Source organism: Trachypithecus francoisi, unplaced genomic scaffold (assembly GCF_009764315.1).
Source record: "Trachypithecus francoisi isolate TF-2019V2 unplaced genomic scaffold, Tfra_2.0 Lachesis_group15, whole genome shotgun sequence".
Lineage (NCBI taxonomy): Eukaryota > Metazoa > Chordata > Mammalia > Primates > Cercopithecidae > Trachypithecus > Trachypithecus francoisi.
Window position 1 is genome coordinate 3952713 of NW_022681460.1, and position 7576 is coordinate 3960288.

At 44.6% G+C, this 7576-nt stretch overlaps 1 protein-coding gene across 5 annotated transcripts in view; it reads left to right on the forward strand.

Moving 5' to 3' along the window:
- Positions 1–7576, forward strand: part of RPS6KA2 (ribosomal protein S6 kinase A2) — a 358054-nt gene that overhangs the window by 244445 nt on the left and 106033 nt on the right. The gene's annotated exons all lie outside the window — the stretch shown is intronic.

Here is a 7576-nt window from a genome sequence, read left to right on the forward strand (position 1 = left end):
CCAGTTTTCCCAGCACCATTTATTAAATAAGGAATCCTTTCCCCATTTCTTGTTTTTGTCAGGTTTGTCAAAGATCAGATGGTTGTAGATGTGTGGCATTATTTCTGAGGGCTCTGTTCTGTTCCGTTGGTCTGTATGTCTGTTTTGGTGCCGGTACCATGCTTTTTGGGTTACTGTAGCCTTGTAGTATAGTTTGAAGTCAGATAGCATGATGCCTCCAGCTTTGTTCTTTTTGCTTAGGATTGTCTTGGCAATGCAGGCTCTTTTTTGGTTCCATATGAACTTTAAAGTAGTTTTTTCCAATTCTGTGAAGAAAGTCATTGATAGCTTGATGGGGATGGCATTGAATCTATAAATTACCTTGGACAGTATGGCCATTTTCACGATATTGATTCTTCCTATCCATGAGCATGGAATATTCTTCCATTTGTTTCTGTCCTCTTTTATTTCGTTGAGCAGTGGTTTGTAGTTCTCCTTAAAGAGGTCCTTCATATCCTTTGTAAGTTGGATTCCTAGGCATTTTATTCTCTTTGAAGCAATTGTGAATGGGAGTTCATAGAGTGAAATTTGTTTTATTTTAGGTATAGCAATATTTCTAAAACTGTTTGTCATTTGAACATTATCAAATATTTCAAGATTCTCAAAAAATATTCAATAATTGTTCTGTGTTGATGAGAAAATATACAGAAAACAAAGCAGGTTTTGACCTTGTAACCCTAACTGTTAATAAAATAATCTCTTCAGTTACAGTTACCTCTTCAAAATAGGAAGTTAAATTAGACATTTGTTAGTGCAGGATCATCTGAATGCCAACACAGTGAACTGTTCTTGCAGTTTCTCGAAAGGTTGACCAGAGATTACCATGCGACCTCACTGGTCCACTCCTAGGTCGTTCACCAAGAGAAATGAACACAGCTGTCTACACAGAAACTAGCACAGGAATGTTCATGGCAGCACCAGCCAATTCACAGTAGCCAAAAAAGAGAAAGAGCTCAAATGTCCACTATCTGGGAAATGGAAAAATAAAGTATCTGTCTATTCACGGAATTATATTGGACAATAGAAAGAAATAAAGTACTGGTGCACGCGCCAACACGAGTGAAGCCTGGGAAGAGTGCGCTCAGCGAGAACAGCCAGGCACCAACCTGCACAAGTTAAGATTCCACTCATGTGACAGTCCAGAAGAGGCAGACCCTAGAAACAGACAGTCGATGAGTGGCTTCCTAGGCTGGGGGGTGAGAGAGGTGGAAACTGAGTGCAGACAGGTCTGGAGCTGCCTTTGGGGTGATTAAAATGCTTTAAAACCCACTGTAGGGATGGTTGCACAACTCTGTGAATATCCTAAAAATCATTGAATTGTACACTTTAAATGGGCAAATCTTATGGAATGTGAATGATATCTCCAAAAAGCTGTTATTCTTAAAATGAACAGCTGCTGGATAATACAGTCCTTTCCTAAAACCCACTCTTTCATCTTTGAGGCATTGAGATTTGCTCTCAAACACAGATGAGGCATCTTTCTGTGGTTTAAGACAAAGACAGGTGGACGCGGGAAGCTCTCCAGCCTGTCCTTGGCCACACACTGTCCTACTGTCCATCAGCCGGTTCCATGTTCGCCTCTCCAGGGCACCAGGAGTGACCCAGAAGAGCTTCTTTTCTCCTTCAAGCGTAATGGTTCCTTCTTTCCCTTCAAAGTTGGTCTCCCCCTCTCCCGTCACTGAAGGAAAGGGAGGCAGAGTGGGAGTGTGGCTGGAATCTGTGCCTGCTCACCCTGCTCTGTAGGAATGCAGTGGAATGGAGGAGTGGGAAGCTGCTCTCTGTTTAAGTCATCGCTAAGCCTGGACTCCATCAGGGCTGACCTTGACCTCTTAGCTCAAGTGCAGAACTCTCCATCTCAACGACTTCACTCTCCTTGATGCAAGTGTTCACGGCTGTTTATAATCCAATTCACCGTGTCCTTGAGAAATGGCTCGTTATCCACAGTTACATGAAATACACTTGATATAAAACTGTGTGTACAGAATGATCATGGTATTGTTAAATGTAAGAGTGACTTGAGCAGTAGTGAAGTGTGTGCACACACGAGATGGACATTGTGCCAGGAGCAAACATGCCAAAGTGAAGGCCTGACTTACAGGATTGGGGCTAGCTGTCGTCTTCTTCCCTATACTCTATTACTGCAAGTTTTCAACAGAAATAAAATATATCTAACTTTTTGTAATATAAAGTTATTTTTAAAATATTTTGGAACAATATGCTTGAGTAGCTAAAATTATTTTTATACTATGAAAATGAGCCATGTGGCTGGGTGTGGTGGTCACACCTGTAATCCCAGTGCTTTAGGGGGCAGAGGTGGGAAGATTGCTTGAGCCCAGGAGTTCAAGACTTAGGCAACATGTTAAGACCCCATCTCTACCAAAAATTTAAAAAGTCAAAAAATTAACTGGGTATGGTGGCGCACACCTGTAGTCCCAGCTACTTGGGAGGCTGAGGTAGGAGGATTGCTTAAGCCCAAGAGTTCAAGACTTCAGTGAGCTGTGACTGTGCCACTGCACTCCAGCCTGGGTGACAGAGCAAGACCCTGTCAAAAAAAAAAAAAAAAGCCATATAAACATAGAAGAATAGAAACATTTCTGTTTCCTTGTGCTCCTTAAAAGTCAGCTTTAAAACTAATCATTGTTTTACATCTTACACTGTTTCAGCTTTCCGTAGTGATCCATCACTAAAAAATAGATTTTTTTCCCAAAAATTTCATTGGAATTTATTTTCTGAAGAGAAAAATAGAAAAGCTTTGCAAATAATACTTTGCATACTTCAAAGTAGGTTAGGTCCCTGGATCTAACCGTGATGCAGCAGAGTTATGTGGAGAGGAGGCCTGGCACTAACTAGCCTGGGCAAGGACACCTCCTGGCTCAAAACCTTAGACTCTTGTTTCTTCCTCATCTGTGAAAGAAGAGAGTTGACACAAAGGGACCTCCAAGTTTGTCTCAGCTCTAACACCTCAGCGTTCCATTAGCTCAAGTTGTTCAACTATCTCCTAACCTGTTCTCCACCCTCATAATATCCCTGGTTTGTGAGATCGTTAATCATCCTGAGGAACGTCAAGGAGAGAGAAGGAACGCATGGTAACAGCTGCAGGGATGCTCTCCACGTGCTGACAGCAAAACAGTGAAAGCCCAGTCGGCCGTCTGGGGAAGATGCCAGGCACGTGAATAGTCAAATGTTTTGAAAAAGAAAAATGAAAGGGGGCGGGAGACCTGCAGAAGTCGTTTTGAAACTCCAGCTCGTTTCTCCAAACTGGGGCTGATCGTCCTGTGCCTGGAAGTGAGGGTTGTCTGTGTGATTCCTTCCAGCTCACTTCAGAGGATAATGGCTTCTGACAGCTCCATTTGATTTTCAAACAAGTTTGGAGCATTGGACACGCGCCTCCTTCCTTTACAGAGGTGGCGGGTCATTTCTGAGGGAAGTCCTCTGCTCAGCTGCTGAGGGGGCCACGCTGCTGTGGTGCGCTCGCAACCTTGCTCCTCTCCCTCTGACCCAGTGGTGCTGCCTGTCGACCCAGTGGTGCTGCCTGTCGCCCCAGTACTTAAGGACGCCTTCAATGTGCTCAACGCCTTCAATGTGCTCGACGCCTTTAACTTGACAAAGCTTCCCCATTCGTGACTCATCATGGGGTTATTACAGGTAAAAATTCTATATAATGCATTCCACATAAAATGAATTCCAAAGGGTAATATCCCCACTTCGTGTTGTAAGGGAACTTGATTTAAAGGAATGTATTGCAAAGAAATGTATTCCCAACCGTGAAACCAAGAATGAACCAAGCCTCATCTTCATCAAACAGGGATGGTCACACATCTTAAGAGACGGGCTGTATTGTATGGAGCAGTAGTTATCGTCAGCTGCAAGCTGGAGTGGCCTGGGGGACTTTCACAAGATTTATTTTATAGATCTCCCTCTGGGGGCTGTTGGTTGGTCTGAGCATGAGAATTCATGAAAGCTGCCTCCACTGATGTTGCCAGAGTGCCACCAACATGGAGAATCCCTCATACAGGGGCCAGGAACACCAAGTCCAGACCCTGGAGCCGAGTCCAGCTCTAACCCCGCGAGCTGTGCCATCTTGGGGCGCCTCTCCTGGCCTCAGTGTCCCCCTGCTGAAAGTGGGATAGGATGTATTAATAGATACTACCTGGCCCACATCATTGCCGATGTGAGGCTCCCCCTCGTTAGAGTGTGCGGAGTGCTGCCGGCTCAAGCAGAGTCTCGGGAAGTGTAAGCTGTGTTCACCTTCGGCCCTTTTCTCCATGAAGACTGCTTGGCTTTGGACCTGTGTGAGGACTTTCCTGGTTGAGGTTTTGTTTAGATCTGCTGAGTAGGGATGTGGGGAGGAAGTTAGATGCCACCTGGTTAGAAAGAGTGATGTTTTGGTTCAGCTGTAATGCCTCCAGTTACAATATGAAAGGCCTGTGATCACGTTCATGACTAGAGGTGGCCGGTGCCTGCCTGGAGAACACAGACGCACCCTTCTGCAGGAGGACTCGCTGTGCGGAATTCCCTCGTCTTGGTGGGCGCTCTCCGCAGTGTGGGATGAGCTGCTCGCGTGAAATATTTCTCGGTAATGATGATCTTTCTGATAGGACTGTACCTGGGTTTTCATGCCTAACTAGTTTTCAAGCATTTTTCCCTGCAAGTCAACTTTCTCAGCCTAGAGGAGATATGTGTTCCCTTCCTGGAAAGAAATAAGCTGTGTTCAGTTGTTTGTAAAGGAGAAAATGAAATCATTCCAGCAGGATCTCTCTGTTTAAGCAAGGCAAGTCACTGATGGTTATGCTGGTGTCGTGTGTTTTTGGGGACTGTGTGGTGGGTCACTCTTGTGGCACCCGCGGCAGCCAGGAGATGCTGGAATGGGCCCAGGCAGCACAGTCCGAGTTCGGCGACATGTCAAAGCCCCCTCTGTCCTTCCTGCAAGCAGTGGAGCACGCCCTGTAAGACGGGATCACTGCAGAGGCACTGGGAATGCAGAGATGTATGTAGTGACCCACAGAGACAGGTATCAATGACAGCATCTTGAAATAGAACCTCCTCAGAGTTAGCCTGCCTGGCTCCAAACCCCAGAATGTTATTTTCAGCACCTCTTTATTTGTTTTCCTCTCTTACGCCGAGATGCTTCGTTAGAAGGCACTGAGTCACTCAGAAACTCGGCTCCAATCAATCTGGTAGCTTGAACAGATTGTATTTCCATAATATGCTAATTCATTTATGTCATTTGATTTCCATTTGGATGATTTCAGATTCCCAGGGGAGAAAAAAGTAAGGAAAATTCTAAGCACGATTTTGCCCTCTCTTAAGAGGGGAGGACTGGTATTATTATTCTATTTTTATAAATCATCATCTTTATTTACGAATGATGCAACTAAGGCACAAAGCAGCAAAGCTACTCAAAAGCATATTGTTTGGAGGTGGTGAAGGTCCGAATTCTGTGCTTGTCCCAAGATAACTCCCTGGGTCCCCAGGCCTCCCTGGGCGAGCTCCATCCTCACCAGATGACAGACTCCCTGTGTTTCTCCAGCAAGAGTTACACCCCTGCTCATTGTACTTGAGGCGTTGACTCCTCCAGGGATTCATTTCCCTTTAATTGCCTAAGATGACAAACAAAATGAAAATGTCTCCTCCTGAAGTCATCTTTGACTTCTGTCTTTCTCAAGCCCTTTGTAAGATACGATCTCACTCTGTCTCTTGCGTTTCAGATAAACATCACCCTTACCTAACAGGCATCTGATTTATTACAGATATATCTGCCTCTGTATGGTGGAGTCCTCTATGTGTTTATTACCAGAGTTGCATTTCTTCTATTATAGATATTCAAAAAGGAGGAAATAGGTTTTTTTCATGACTTGTCATCTTTAATACCTGTGCAATGTAAGCACTTAAGAGTAATGGGCTTAAGATTTTTCTGCACAAAGATTCTCTATTAAGGAAGTCAGCTAAGTAACCGTATCAGTCTTTTTAAAAATGCTTCAGTGTAGAAGAATAAAAACATACCTCTTGGGGAGTCATGTCCATTCTGGTCATCAGTGTGGTTAACTTTTCTTCTTATTATTTACAATTTTCTTCTCTTCCTTTATTTGTGGACTAATTAACTATAAAAAGTTTGCCCCCCCAAAAGTTTAGCAACACAATGGCTCATGGAAGCCCTTTTTTTTAAACTTTGAATTAAACTTTTGAAAGCTAAAAGATATCGTGGGAAGAAGGACTTTTATTCTGCATCTGGAAGACTGCTCGGGATATAATTTCAGGTTCAATAGCCTTTTTGTGGGTAAAGAAAGGAAGTCTCAGGCAATGGCCACCCAGTGGGGGAGAATGAGCTTAGCACAGCCCACACTCTCTAGTGCTGGTAAGTCTCAGGCTAGAGTGTGTCTGTCAGCTCAGTCTTCAAAATCCCTCCAGTTGTGCTGCATCAAACACAAAGCGTCATCGAGCCTCTGACTGCCGGGCCTTCAGATCACCAAGGCTGTCTGCACGTGCTCAGCCCCCCGCGGAGGTGTGCGCAGAAGCCAAGGTCCCGTGGGCTTGTGGCTGCAGAGCTGTTGGCACTGCACGGTCAATGCGGCATCCAGTACGTCCCCCTAAGTGGGGGTTTCCTAAGGTGGAGGTTTCCTAAGGTGCATTTACACAGCCATTTCTCATCTTCACAGTGGCTGACAGAATTGCATTTAATTTAATGTTATCTTAACCTTAATTTTCTTTTGTAATATCACCTAGATAGAACAGAACAGTATGCTATAATATGATACGATATGTGTCTTAGTTCATTCAGGCTGATATCACAGAACATCATAGATTGGGTGGCTTCTAAACAACAGAAATTTTTTCTCACAGTTCTGTTGCAAGTCCAAGATCCAGGCTATGTCAGATTTTGTGCCTGGTGAGGGCTGCTGCCTGGTTCATAGCCATCTTCTGGCTGTGTCCTCCCTTGACAGAAGGCATGAATGAGCTCTCTGGGGTCTCATTTCTAAGGGTACTAATCCCATGCATGAGGGCTCCACCCTTCTGACCTAATCGCCTCCCAGAGGCCCCACCTAAAACCATCACACTAGGGGTTAGGTTTCAACATATGAATTTAGTGGGGTGAACATGCACAGTCTATAGCATTGCACCCCAGTCCCTAAAATTCATGTCTTTCCCACATTCATCCCGTCTCCGTAGCCTCTGCTTCATTCCCACATCAACTCAAGTCTAAAGCCCAACATCTCATCCAAATCACATGGTTTCCTCTGACCCCCAATGTCAGTATCTCTACGATCTCTCTGTATTAGTGGGATCCAAGGTACAATTCATCCTGACTTAAATCACCCACCAGCTGTGAGCCTATGAAACCACACGAGCTCTGTGTATCAAAACTCCAGTGGTGGGACCAGCATAAGACAGACATTTCCTTTCCAAAAGGAGAAATAGGAAAGAAGAAAGGAGGAACAGGTCCCACGTAAGTCTAAAACCCAACAGGGAAAATAACATGGAACCTCAAGGCTCCAGAATAATCCTCTTTGACTAGATACTGTGCCCTCCAGACCCACTG